General features: G+C 40.1%; 1 pseudogene; it reads right to left on the bottom strand.

Annotated features, from left to right (window-relative positions):
* Positions 1-1,138: 1,138 nt before the first annotated feature.
* LOC109560549 (purine nucleoside phosphorylase pseudogene) lies at positions 1,139-2,533 on the bottom strand (annotated as a pseudogene).
* Positions 2,534-14,840: the final 12,307 nt, after the last annotated feature.

The raw sequence follows: 14,840 nt of genomic DNA, 5'->3' as shown, positions 1-14,840 counted from the left end.
GAATACTGGAGTGGGTTGCCATTTCCTTCTTCATAAAACTCTATTACTTAAAATAAAAAGAAGATTTTCATAATCTAATGCTCAGTGACACAGGGAGTTGAGACATTTTTTATGTTGGGATAACAATAGAGTTTTCTGGAAGTAAAAAAGTCTATAAAGTTGATTCTGTCTCCAGGTTAATATCCTTAAGAGTGGGTATCAGAAGGTTAGAGAAACTGTATTTAGCAGAAAAAGTCTCCTTTGATATTTCAATTCCTTCTCTTTCAATTACCCTAGCAGACAGTTGACATCACCTGTGTCCATGAGAAGTGAGAATCTCTGAATTGTCATGTTTTAAGGATGTATCATTGTTTGGATTATTTTTTGCTTTCTAGAAAACTTTATTCTTTGGGACATGAAATTTGAAATTATTTAGTGGTTTCTTTTGGCAGGCCTTTTCCACACCAATCTTCAAGGCTCATAAAATACTGTCAGTCAGTTGAAGCAGTTTCCTGTTTTAGCAGAAGCGTCTTGTTAGGAGGAGGGATAAAGCCTTTGTTGTGTTCTACAGCAGCAAGTTGCTCGTTTTATAGCTAACAGACAGAAAGCCCTTCAGGTTGCTCTCTACTTCTTGGGCCTTTTCAATACTCTTTTGGAGTACTCAGTGTGTTTTTTTCTAGACTTTGGATTAATCTCTAAGTATTTTGGAGAAGGACCCAAGTGTTTCCTCTTTCACTGAATATCCTTTCAGGTGTTGTTTATGGTGGCTGAATAATGGAGATTAGTCTCCGGACCATGAGCGTCCAAGACTCAGGCTTAGGAAAAGCAGAGAAGAGTCCCTGACCACAGTGTTCTCAGCTATCAGCCAGGCAGTCACATTAGTGACAAGAGAATACATACAAGAGAATACATTTCCTCTTCACCAGAGCAGTCAGGGACAGAGGGAGAGCCTAGGTATGTTCTCTCCATCAGTTTTGGTCTGTGATGTCCAAAACTAGTAAGATGAAAGTTGAGATGCCATAGTCATCCTCTGGTCATTATTGACAATATCAAGTCTGCCAATATGTTTGTATGAGTTACTCACTGATCAAAGATGCCCAGAAAGAGGGGTAAGTGAGAGTTGAAATCTAGCCTTTTTCCTGCTTACTAAGTCATGAACTTTTTTTTTATTTCATCTTTCTCTTTATTCAAAATACAATAGCATAAAAATCCAAAAGCAATAGGCTCTTCCCTGTATGGTCTCCAATGCTCTGAGGAGGCAGAACTGAGCTCCGAGGAATGTGAGAGGACCATCTTAAGCAAGTAATAGTTCCTGTGCTGAGTTTGAGGGCCCCAAACTAAATCCTTGGATGTGTGCTAGGGTTGGGGCTCCAGTTCTTGAAGAGGAATAGGAGTGGAAATCATTTTGAGATGACAAACTGACCAGAAGAGGGCTCAGCACCAGTAAGGTCTGGTGGGAGAAGCAGGGAAAGTGACCCTCCTTTCTGCCGCCACCTAAGGCAGAGGCATGTGACTCCAGCAAGGGCTGAAGTAGGCAGCAGCTCCTCGGATCCCATAATGGAGAGGCCAACCCACTCCGGGGCTGGTTAACTGGTGTGCCCTGGCAGTGGAATGCTAGCCATAAGAAGGGAGACAAACTGCTCTAATTTCTGTGCAGCTTGCTTCCCAGCCTCTAGTACTTCCTTGTGATCGGCCTTCCCCTGGCTTTCATAATCCATGATGACCTTGTTTGTGATGAGTGAGAAGCCAAAGACTCGAAGTCCACAGTGTCTTGCGACTATAACTTCTGGTACTGTGCTCATGCCAACAGCATCTGCCCCTAGATTCCGCAGCAGGCGACACTCTGCCACAGTCTCATAATTGGGGCCCCCCAACATCACATAGGTGCCTTCCTGTAACTCTCTTTGCTCCCCCATTTGTTTCCAGGTACTGTGAGCTTTCTGCCTCATATCCCGGTCGTAGGCATCAGACATGGCAGGGAAACGAACTCCAAACCTTTCCTCATTGGGCCCTCTGAGAGGGTTCTCACCACTGAAACCAGGTAGGTTGATGTGATCACGGATCAGCATGATATCGCCAACCTCAAAGTTGGGGTTCAGCCCTCCAGCTGCGTTGGTGACCACTAGGATCTCCACACCCAGAAGCCGGAAAACCCTCACTGGGAACGTCACCTTCCAGAACGGGTAGCCTTCATACATGTGGAACCTGCCCTGCATCATCACACAGGCTCTGCCATTCAAGATCCCAAACACCAGTCGACCAGCATGACCTGGCACTGTACTTTTGGGAAAGTTTGGTATTTCACTGTAGTCAAAGGTCTGGGCTTGAGTCAATCTGTTAATCAGACCTCCTAACCCAGAACCACAGATCATTGCCACTCGAGGTTGCTGTTCGGTATGAGACAAAAGCCATTTTGCAGTGTCTTGATAATCTTCATATGTAAATCCATTCTCCATGGTCCCGCAGACGCCCTCTCGATGAGTTTGCCCTTCTCGGTTTATATCTGCTCCTCTGAGCTGAGCTGGCTCCAGTAACCGAGTGTTACCCACCCAGCGTCTGTCATGAACTTTTGTAAAGGGTTGTATTAAATTGGTAGAAGGGGTAGTAGTTTTTTATTTTCACAAAGATGCTTTATGGTTTATTTGCAACCCTGAAACATAGTGAGGAGGTTTATATTTAAGACAATCAAACTTAGCTGTCTATCGGGTGTCTACATGCTCTTTACTTCAAAACAGTATTTGGAAAGTGGGAATGATTACAGTCTAGCATTTTAAGTGGTGTCCCTGTAGTGAGGGTGACTTTCCTAGATACTCATATTTTCTCTTCTAATCATTTCTGGAATCAGCACACACATTTATAAGGTAGTTGTAAGATGTGTAGCTCAGTTAGGAATTCAATGTGTGGCTTTTCTGTATATGGAAGCCTTCAATTCCATAGAGCTTCCCTAGTAAGATGAATCTGATGGATAATGTCTTTATCTCTAATTATTTCTTAAAAAAGTAATCAAACTTTTTTCTTGAATGAATATGAAGTAATTGGGATCCAGCTAGACTCCTTGATCTCTTGGCATCAACTTGTTGCATGGGTTTGTGCCATATTTTAGGTTCTCTTTACCTTGTCTCTTAGTCTTCCCTGTTATGTTGCCCTTCATGAGCTGACATTGGCAAATCATAGAAATCAGTCAATCAATAGATGCAGCATAAAATTAAAAATAACAACAACAAACTGAATCATGAAGTAAAGATCAAGATTGGGTTTGTATCAGGTGACAAATTGAGGTCCAAAAGATAGAGACCAGGATTTAGCACACAGAGATCAAATTTGCAATAATAGTAACCAGATGATAAGAAACCATTGATCAGGAAAAGTCAGAAATGCAAAGGAGCAGAGTCAGGTTTGCAAATGAGTGTCAAAAGTACCAGGCTTCCCATTTCATGAAAGAGAGGAGAAATAGAAGTTCAGTCTCACAGGCCAGAGCAGGGTGGAGCTGGACAGATGGATCACAGGCAGAAAGAATATGCTGCAGGTGGCCTCTTCCTGTGACCTTGATGTCTACATTTGCCTGGAAACCCATTTCCTGTTGTCCTGGTTGAGTGCAATGGGTATGCAGGTTTACAAAGCATTAGCTAATGTCATGACAAACCCATCAAACTGGATTCTGAAAGTTTAACATACTGGAAAATGACCTTAGTATTAGTGACCTTAGTATTACAAAGCATTAGCTAATGTCATGACAAACCCATCAAACTGGATTCTGAAAGTTTAACATACTGGAAAATGACCTTAGTATTAGTGACCTTAGTATTACAAAGCATTAGCTAATGTCATGACAAACCCATCAAACTGGATTCTGAAAGTTTAACATACTGGAAAATGACCTTAGTATTAGTATAATATCAGTATTATATCTGATATTATGCAGATTTCACAGACACTCAACATGACTTTCTGGGGAGATCATTGTGGGTACAGTCTGGTCCAGGTGGCTTAAGGGAAGCAGAGAAAGTGAGCTGAGCCTTTATGGCTTTTAGAGAGGTGGGTCTGGGCAAGAGTTCACAGTGGGTTTGGGGACTGTGAAGTTCGAATTGTTCTTGGACACCAAAAACATGAAATACACACTGAATTTCTTCTCTTAGTTGTTCAGATGTGGAAAGACAGGGAGGAGCTTGGGAATTTAAAAGCTGTCAATGGTCAAACATCAAAAATGGAACCAGTCTCTCTTTTTTTTTAAATTTTTTTTATTTTTTATTTTTTTAAAATTTTATTTTATTTTTAAACTTTACATAATTGTATTAGTTTTGCCAAATATCAAAATGAATCCACCACAGGCATACATGTGTTCCCCATCCTGAACCCTCCTCCCTCCTCCCTCCCCACACCATCCCTCTGGGTCGTCCCAGTGCACCAGCCCCAAGCATCCAGTATCGCGCATCAAACCTGGACTGGCAACTCGTTTCTTACATGATATTCTACATGTTTCAATGTCACTCTCCCAAATCTTCCCACCCTCTCCCTCTCCCACAGAGTCCATAAGACTGTTCTATACATCAGTGTCTCTTTTGCTGTCCCGTACACCAGGTTATTGTTACCATCTTTCTAAATTCCATATATATGCGTTAGTATACTGTATTTATGTTTTTCCTTCTGGCTTACTTCACTCTGTATAATAAGCAGTGGTACATATATACAATGGAGTATTACTCAGCCATTAAAAAGAATACATTTGAATCAGTTCTAATGAGGTGGAACCAGTCTCTTAATTAGAGGAGAATACATATCAAAGTAGTCATATGGTCATACATTTTTGTAATATACTGTGCTGTGATTAGTCTCTCAGTTCAGTTCAGTTCAGTCGCTCAGTTGTGTCCAACTCTTTGCGACCCCATGAATCACAGCACACCAGGCCTTCCTGTCCACCACCAACTCCCGGAGTTCACTCAAACTCACGTCCATCGAGTCAGTGATGCCATCCAGCCATCTCATCCTCTGTCGTCCCCTTCTCCTCCTGCCCCCAATCCCTCCCAGCATCAGAGTCTTTTCCAATGAGTCAACTCTTCGCATGAGGTGAACACCCAGGACTGATCTCCTCTAGCATGGACTGGTTGGATCTCCTTGCAGTCCAAGGGACTTCTCCAACACCACAGTTCAAAAGCATCAATTCTTCGGTGCTCAGCTTTCTTCACAGTCCAACTCTCACATCCATACATGACTACTGGAAAAACCATAGCCTTGACTAGACAGACACTCAGTTGTGTCCAACTCTTTGCAACCCCATGGACTGTAGCCCATCATCCTCCATTCCATGGAGAGGCTCCTCTCTCCATGAAATTCTACAGGCAAGAATCCTGGAGTGGGTAACCATTCCCTTCTCCAGGGAATCTTCCCCATCCAGGGATAGAACCTAGGTCTCCCACATTGCCAGCAGATTCCTTACTGTCTGAGCCACCAGGAAAGTCCTTTTTTTTTTTTGCAGTATTTATAGTAATAAAATATTTAATCATGAAAGGTTAAGACTAATGTCTTTTTCTTCTTCAATTCTTCTTCTGTCTCACTTCCTTTTGTGTCTGGAGGCACTGGAGAGGGTGTTGCAAGCCTTTTGGAGAACACGTTATATGGGACTTGAGAGGGGGAATATAGTTAATTTGGACATAATAGGATATATTTATGTGGGTCACAGTCACTTTTAGGTATAGTTAAGTTATTACTAGGCTTCTTGGTGTAAAAGCAGCTTCTGGAAATAATTATATTACTTGGCTTTGTGATATGAATGTGTAGGGCCAAATGTCATGTCAGTGTAAAAACATATCTTAGAGTTACTAGTCCCAAAAGAAAAGTGGACAGAGGAAGAGAAACACATTTTGAAAGGTACAGAGACTGTGAAAAATATTTTACTCATCAGATACAGAAAATTGTAAAGATATAATTTAGTTCTCATTGATGCCTAGTCAAAATGGAAACTCCTGCCTTAATTATTGTTGTTTAGTTTATAAGTCATGTCTGATTCTTTTGTGACTCCATAGACTATTTATCATCTATTCTATATCAATCTCAAGAATGTCATGGAATATAATATTCATATTTTCTGTTTTCATAGTGCATGAACCAAGCTATTCTGACTCTTTGAAATCCCATGGACTGTAGCCCTCCAGGATCCTCTGTCCATGGGATTTCCCAGGCAAGAATACTGGAGTGGGTTGCCTTTTCCTTCTCCAGGGGATCTTCCTAACCTGGGGATTGAGCCTGCATCTCCTACATTGGCAGGAGAATTCTTTACCACTGAGCCACTTGGGAAGCTCCAATTTAAAAGTGAGTACATCTTTATTTTGAGCCACATATTTTATGCATATCCAGGAAATGTTAGTATTTTCAAAAATATTATAAAACTCGTAATATATTACTATAATTGAGGACATTATCAATAAAGTGCATGGTTTCAAAAAACTTTTAAGATAAGTTACTTTTATAAGAAAACTTTCATTACTCTGAACTCTTACAGTTCATATATGAAGGGAACTTGGCAAAATATCCCAATATTTGGCAATGATTTAAAAAATTTACATGTTATTGCCAACAATGAGTAGTAAAGCTTAAATGAAATTTCTAAACTATCAATAATAAAAATATGTTTTAATCATCCATACTTCCCAGGTGCTACAAGCGGTAAAGAATCTGCCTGCCAATGCAGAAGACACAAGAGATGGAGGTTCAATCCATGAGGTGGGAAGCTCCCCTGGAGACGGAAATGGCAACCCACTCCAGTATTTCTTGCCTGGAAAATTCCATGGACAGAGGAGTCTGGCAGCCTACAGTACATGGGGTTGCAGAGTTGGACACAATTGAGCACACACATACATGCTAAAGGGAAACTGAATTATTATTTTTTGTTTCTTACAGAAAATGATAATTTCTGTAAGAAACATTTCATTAAGTCATGTCATTTGAAGTGGTAATCAAAGACTAAAAAATTCAACTTACTAAGAATGTAGACATTTTTTAGGTGGTTGATTACTAAGATTTTTAGGGAGGAGATTGTGTCAGTTTTTAAAAGTTTATAATTTGTTGAGATTTCTTACATTTTTCTAAGTAGACATTCACTCTTGTACATGATTTAGAATTCATAATTTTGTATTCTTTTCCTTAAGAGGACCACCCAAATGATATAAGATTCCAGTCCCACAAAACCTGGATGTGCCCCATTAGTAACAGTATTGGAATCTGAGGTCAGTAATCCTTTACTATCTCATTAAGGGTAGGCTACCCTTAATATAACCAAGGGCTAAAGATTTATAAGTGTGACTACTACTATTGTTATCTTTCAGTTCAGTTCAGTTCAGTTCAGTCACTCAACGGTGTCTGACTCTTTGCGACCCCATGGACTGCAGCACGCCAGGCTTCCTTGTCCACGTGTCCATCACCAACTCCCAGAGCTTACTCAAAATCATGTCCATTGAGTCGGTGATGCCATCCAACCATCTCATCTTCTGTTGTCCCCTTCTCCTCCTGCCCTCAATCTTTCCCAGCAGCAGGGTCTTTTCAAATGAGTCAGTTCTTCACATCAAGTGGCCAAAGTACTAGAGTTTCAGCTTCAGCATCAGTCCTTCCAATGAATATTCAGGAATGATTTCCTTTAGGACTGACAAGTTGGATCTCCTTGCAGTCCAAGGGACTTGCAAGAGTCTTCTCCGACACCACGGTTCAAAAGCATCAGTTCTTCGACGCTCAGCTTTCTTTATAGTCCAACTCTCCCATTCATACATGAATGAATGGGAAAAACCATAACTTTGACTAGACGGACCTTTGCTGGATTATAATGTCTCTGCTTTTTAATATGCTGTCTAGGTTGGTTATAGCTTTTCTTCCAAGGAGCAAGCGTCTTTTAATTTCATGGCTGCAGTCACCATCTGCAGTGATTTTGGAGCCCAAAACATAAAGTCTTTCACTGTTTCCATTGTTTCCCCACCTATCTGCCATGAAGTGATGGGACCAGATGCCATGGTCTTAGTTTTCTGAATGTTGAATTTTAAGCCAACTTTTTCACTCTCCTCTTTCACTTTCATCAAGAGGCTCTTTAGTTCTTCACTTTCTGCCATAAGTGTGGTGTCATCTTCATATCTAAGGTTATTGATATTTCTCCTGGCAATCTTGATTCCAGCTTGTGTTTCATGCAGCCCAGCGTTTCTCATGATATACTCTGCATATAAGTTAAATGATCAGGGTGGCAATATACAGCCTTGATGCACTCCTTTAATGATTTGGATCTAGTCTGTTGTTCCATGTCCAGTTCTAACTGTTGCTTCTTGACCTGCATACAGATTTCTCAGGAGGCCAGATCGGGTGGTCTGGTATTCCTATCTCTTTAAGAATTTTCTACAGTTTTTTGTCATCCACACAATCAAAGGCTTTGACATAGTCAATAAACCAAAAGTGGATGTTTTTCTAAAACTCTCTCACTTTTTGGATGATCCAATGTATGTTGGCAATTTAATCTCTGCTTCCTCTACCTTTTCTAAATCCAACTTGAACATCTGGACATTCACAGTTCACATACTATTGAAGCCTGGCTTGGAGAATTTTGAGCATTACTTTGCTAGTGTGTGAAATGAGTGCAATTGTGTGGTAGTTTGAGTATTCTTTGGCATTGCCTTTCTTTGGGATTGGAATGAAAACTGACCTTTTCCAATCCTGTGGCCATTATCTTTACTAGTGAAAAAAACTTGTCAACAAAGATAATCTGGGCTTATTTATGTCATGGCTATTTCTGGGAAGTATTAGGGAGAGTGAGAAAGAGAGTAAGCGTAAGTAAATGTGAGACATTCAACTTTATTAATTATTTTTTCCAGAATCAGTAATATAGAAAGTGGGTATTTCATAGTTCTAATATCCATAAGTTTGTGCATGTACAAAGTTGCTTCAGTTGTGTCTGACTCTATGGACTACAGCCTGCCAGGTTCCTCTGTCCATGGGTTTCTCCAGGCAAGAATATTGTAATAGGTTGCTATGCCCTTCTCCAGGGAATCTTCCAGACCTAAGAATTGAATCTGAGTCTCTTACATCTACTTGCACTGGCAGGCAGGTTCTTTCCACTATCATAACTTGGGAAGTCTATATGTTTATGGACTACCAAATCCTGACACTCTGACACTTTTAGGCTGTTTGATGGAACATAATAATTGTTTTAAGGGTTACATGAGCTTATATTTATAAAGTTCTTACTGTTGGGCAGTACCATGCATGTGTTAAATAAAACAAATTTTTCTTGTGGTGGCCAATGTAGATTTTCTCTGTCTCATTGCTTCACCTCAGTTCTGTTCAGTTGGCCTTTGTTAGGTGACTCAGCAGAGTTTTTTCCCCCCATTTTGTCATATTTAAAATTTTTATAGGTCAGCTGAGACTCCAAGGGGAAAAAAAGCTCTCTCTGTTCTACCCCTTCACATCTCAGTCCTGCTCCCCAGAGGCAAGTGTTTCCAACTCTTGAGTGGTTTCTTCCAGTATTTATGTCCATATCTTAAATCTCATAAGTTTAACAGGTACTTTAAAAATTGTTGACATTTTTTTCTTACTTATTTAAATTGGAGTATAATTGCTTTACAATGTTGTGTTAGTTTCTGCTGTACAGCAAAGTGAATCAGCTATATATATACATATATTTGGGCTTCCCTGGTGTTCAGTGGTAAAGATTCTGCCTGCCAATGCAAGGGACACAGGTTTAATCCCTGGGTTGGGAAGATGCCCTAGAAGGAAGGAAATGGCAACCCACTCCAGTATTCTTGCCTGGGAAATCCCCTGGACAGTGGAGCCTGGCAGGCTACAGTCCATGGGGTCGCAAAGAATCGAACATGACTTAACAGCTAAACAACAACACATACCTATATCCCCTCCCTCTGGAGCCTCCCTCCCCCTGCCATCCCACCCCCTAGGTCATCACAGAGCACTGAGCTGAGCTCCCTGTGCTGTACAGCAGCTTCTCATTAGCTGTCTATCTTACACATGATAGTGTATATAGTCAGTGCTATATTTGTCTCATCCTTTTCTTCCCTCTCTTTGTCCACAAATCTATTCAATATGTCTGCATAACTATTCCTGTCCTACAGAAATAGGTTTATCAGTACCATTTCGCTAGACTCCATATATATGCAATGATATATGATATTTGTTTTTCTCTCTGACTTAATTCACTCTGTATGACAGACCCTGTGTTCATTCACTTAACTACAAATGACCCAATTTTGTTCCTTTTTATGACTGAGTAATATTCCATTGTATATATGTACCACAGCTTCTTTATCCATTCTTCTGTTGATGGACATTAAGGTTGCTTCCATCTCCTGGTTATTGTAAATAGTGCTGTAATAGACATTGGGGTCCACATGTCTTTTTAAATTGTGATTTTCTTAGGGTATATGACTATTGGCCTTTTAAGGAGGTATAACATACTTCCAGTAAAGTGTGCACATCTTTACCTTCACACATGTTACATCTTGAATTTTTACACATTACCTATGCATGCACATGTGTGCCTAGAGCCCAGATCAATGTACGAAAGATTGCTAGCTCCCCAGCAGCAGAGTTCCTTTTACTTCCTTGTAGCTGTAACATTCCAAGCATAACTCATCCATCAACTTTGAACTGGGTCTTTCAACCCCAGAACTACTGACATTTATGGGACTATCCTGTGCCCTGTAGGATGTTTGGCAGCATCCCTGTCTTTCACTCATTTGCTTAGGCAGAAGAATACACTCCCCAGATATCTGTGCCCTAATCCCTGAATCCTGTGAAGCCTATTACATGGTGAGGGGGGTATTGAGATGGGAGATGAAATTAAGGTTGCTAATCAGCTGACCATATTATAAGCCAATTAGCCTGAATTATCTAGATGGACCATGTAATCACAAGGGTTCTTAAATATGGAAGAGGCAGGCAGTGATGCACGTTGATGATGGAGGAAGAAACCACAAGCCTTGGAACTTAGGCCACCCCTAGAGGCTGGAAAAGACGAGGAAGTGGATGTTCCCCTAGAACCTCCAGGAAGAACACAGCCTTTCTGACACCTTAATTCTAGCCCAGTGAAACCCATTTGAGGTTTTTGAACAGAATTTTCTGGTTGATCTGTAATGTTTTATACTTCGGAACTTGATATTGAAATTGTTGCTCAGTTACTAAATCACGTCCGACTCTTTGCGACCCCATGGACTCCAGCATGCCATGTCCTTCACTATCTCCTGGAGTTTGATCAAATTCATGTCCACTGAGTCAGTGATGTTGTCTAACCATCTCATCCTCTGCCACCCCCTTCTCCTTTTGCCCTCAATCTTTCTTAGTGTCAGGGTCTTTTCCAATGAGTTGGCTCTTCGTGTCAAGTGGCCAAAGTACTGGAACTTCAGCTTCAGCATCAGTCCTTCTGTTCTGGGCCATCAGTAGCTTAGGGAATTTCACTTAACATAGGTTGTTTCCTTCCTATTTGATCACACAGCTCTCTGCTTTTGCAAAACATTTGCAATATATATATATATATATATTTTAATGTCTATCTTCTCAGCCAAATAGTAGGCTCTGTGAAAATAACAACCCTGTACTTTGCTAAAACTCAAGCACCAAGGACAATGCCTGACACATGGCAGACATTTCTGAGGTGAATGGCATTGAATTGCATGAAGCATCGTAGGTGAAGCATTTTTCACTTTCCAGCCACAACCCTGTGTCATGGTGACTGTTGTGTGTATCACACCCACTGTGTCCAGCCACTGCAGCATAGTCAATGTGGCTCAGCTCTTTCATTCGACAGAACTTTCTGTCAAAGTTTACTCACATCTCACTCTCTCCCTCACCCAGCCAAGTGGATATGATGCAAGACACACACACATGTGGTATCTGATGATGCCCTGAGTGGTTGAAAACTGGAGGGAGGAGGGTTCAGGATGGGGAACACATATATACCTGTGGCAGATTCATTTTGATATATGGTAAAACCAATACAATATTGTAAAATAAAATAAAGTAAAAAAAATTGATAAGCTGTTCTTAGTCACCTTTTATGATTATGGTATGGCCTTTTTCCTAGGAGCTGTGGGCTTGGTTATAATGGCAGTAGTGTTTGATGGGTATGTATTCTCCTTTGTGATTAAGAGAAATTTGGAAAGTAAGAGTGCCTTTTTCTTTTCTTTTAAATTGAGATAAAGATGTACAGAACATTTTAAGACTTCTGGAGGCTTATAACTTAATGTTGCAGAGGGCTTGAATAGTTGTGATTTGAGAAAACATGTTCTGTCTTTAGGGCTTCCCAGGTGACTCACTGCTAAAGAATAGTCCTGCCAAGCAGGAGACATGAATTTGATTCCTGGGTTGAGAAGATGCCTGGAGAAGGAAATGGCAACCCACCCCAGTATTCTTGCCTGGAAAATCCCAAGGACAGAGGCACCTGGCGGGCTATGGTCCATGGGGTCACCAAAAGTCAGACATGACTGAGTGACTGAATAGCAGCAGTAGCTCTGTCTTTTGGGGGAAGCCTGGTTCATTCGTTTCACTCTTCAAGAGAAATCTCCGGATCTTGGGAAATTTTCTACTAAAAGAACAGGAATTTCAGATAGCATGGTGAAAGTGTCTAGCATATTAATAGAAGATCAGTTGTCTGTAGGGAAGTAGGGCAGACTTACTGGGTATGGTGCAGCTGGTGGGCAATAGCCCTCCTAAAAACATATAGGGTACAACTTGCAGAATGTGAGGGGTAGCTCTGGAAGTGTGAGTGACAGGGAATAGATTTTGGGAGGGAATAGGTGTGGGGAGGGCTCTAAGTCTTGACTGGAAGTTGTACCTAACAGGAATATGGGAAACAGAAGCTTGGGAGGAAAGGTATGCTGAAGGTGAAATGAAGTTAATGGCAGACTTTCATCACCAATGAGCCCTTACATTTCACTGGAGCATCAGTGTGATGTGACCCAACAAATTTATTTTACCATGGGCTCATGGAAGAGAGGAGAGGAGTGAGCAAGTGGCCAGCCTTGCCTGGTGACTGAAATAGGGCTCATGGCAGAGATGGCAGATTGCCCCCATTAAAAACTTTGTTGAGGGATGAGATAATGCATGCCTAAACTCAAAGGGATAAAAAGCTCCTTGATGGTAGGAAATGTTTTGACTATGAATGTCTAGTAGTATTTATTTAATCCTCAAATTGAAGATTAAACTGGAATTGGCATGGATCTGTTCAGTTGCTACTAGCAGAACAGGTAAGGAAACAGACAGCTGACATTGCAGAGACCCTGATGATCCCTCATGCTTATGATGATCCCTTATGTGATGCTTAAATATTATACAAATTTGCAAGCCAGATTATGGTAATGACAGCTGACAAGGAGACTGGGGCAATCTGGCTCTAGTAGTGCCTTAAAGTAGGAGTTCAGAGTTATTCTTAAAAGGCTAAATATACAGAGATACAAATTTGTATGCTCCCAGACATTTTATACATTCCATAAAAAGTTGGTTAATCTTTTGTTTCAAACAATTTAAAATTTATTTTTCAGGAACAAATGCAATTTGAAATGACCTTAATATACCTGATATACCTCTAAAAAGTATTTTCCTGCTATAATCAAATTTCATTTTAATTCTATTTTATTAAAATAAATAAAATTCTGCCTCATGTCTCCATTTAGACATTTAGATTTGCTAGAATGGATACAATGGACTTTTCACTCCCCAAATCAATGACACTGTCTTTATTAAAAAATGATTACCTAATTTGAGAGATATTTTGAGGGGAAGTAAAATGATAAATTTATTAGAATACTGTTTCATTTTTTATATTCATTGGCTTATGCTGATGTACTCAAGACAGCATGTTAAAATTTAATAATGTATTTAATTTATATTAATGTATTTATGCATGCATTATTTCTATTTTATTATTTTATATTTATTTTAAAAATTTGGTGTTGTAATGTATTTTTACTATTTCATTGTCCATATTGATTGGTACATTTCTGGGAGAAAGACAGTAAAAGTTGATATAATTTTATAATTTACCTTACTGCTAGCTCTCTCCCTGTCTATGCAAGAAGTCAGGAACTCATATTTTACCTTACCTACTTGTTCAGTTTCAAGATGCTGAACAGGCTGCTACTGATATGTGCTAATAGTTCCTAATGAGCAGTTCACCCTTCTCTGGTTAGCTTTCTATCCTGGGAGGACAACCATACAAACTCCTTGTCTCTCAGATTTTTGTTGGAGTCCATTGATGAAAGAAATAGGAGAAGGAAAGAGGAAGGGATATTATACTGCTCTCTTCCTGTTGTGGGCAGTAGTGATGACCCTTCACAGCAACAGATAACACTCATTTCATCCACAGTCCTCAGCTCTCATTCAGGTTCTGGTATTGCTATTCGCTCCTTTGTCCCATCAAGTTGAGGCACACCACAAGCTCCACTGTGGTTAGACTTTGTATGCCTCAACACCCTTTGCTGGTTCACTTAATACTGTCCGTTCTCTTTGAGCAGATCTTTTACTAAATGCTTTTTGTCCCCCTCATAAAATGTGTCTGTTTCTTTCTCTGAAACTCATTTTATCAGCTGTAGGTAGGTAATAAAAATAGGAAAGGTGATAGTCATCAAGACAGCAATACGTGCATATAATTGCTTGAACACTTTATTTGCTTTGGTTAGAACAAGATAGGTTCCATTGAAATAATTGAAGTTCATTTTACATAAGATCTCAGAGAAGTTTAGAAAATAATTTTTCACATCTCCAAACAAGAAATTAAAGGAATTTATTCCCAGAACTCTTTAAATTCATACAGGTGGATGTAGTTTGGGAGTTGTAAACACGGACAGTTGTATTGGGCAATATGGTGGAGGGAGGGCTGATTATAATTT

Source organism: Bos indicus, chromosome 6 (assembly GCF_029378745.1).
Source record: "Bos indicus isolate NIAB-ARS_2022 breed Sahiwal x Tharparkar chromosome 6, NIAB-ARS_B.indTharparkar_mat_pri_1.0, whole genome shotgun sequence".
NCBI lineage: Eukaryota > Metazoa > Chordata > Mammalia > Artiodactyla > Bovidae > Bos > Bos indicus.
The sequence above is the reverse complement of the archived record's forward strand: the minus strand, read 5'-3'. Positions and strand labels throughout refer to the sequence as shown.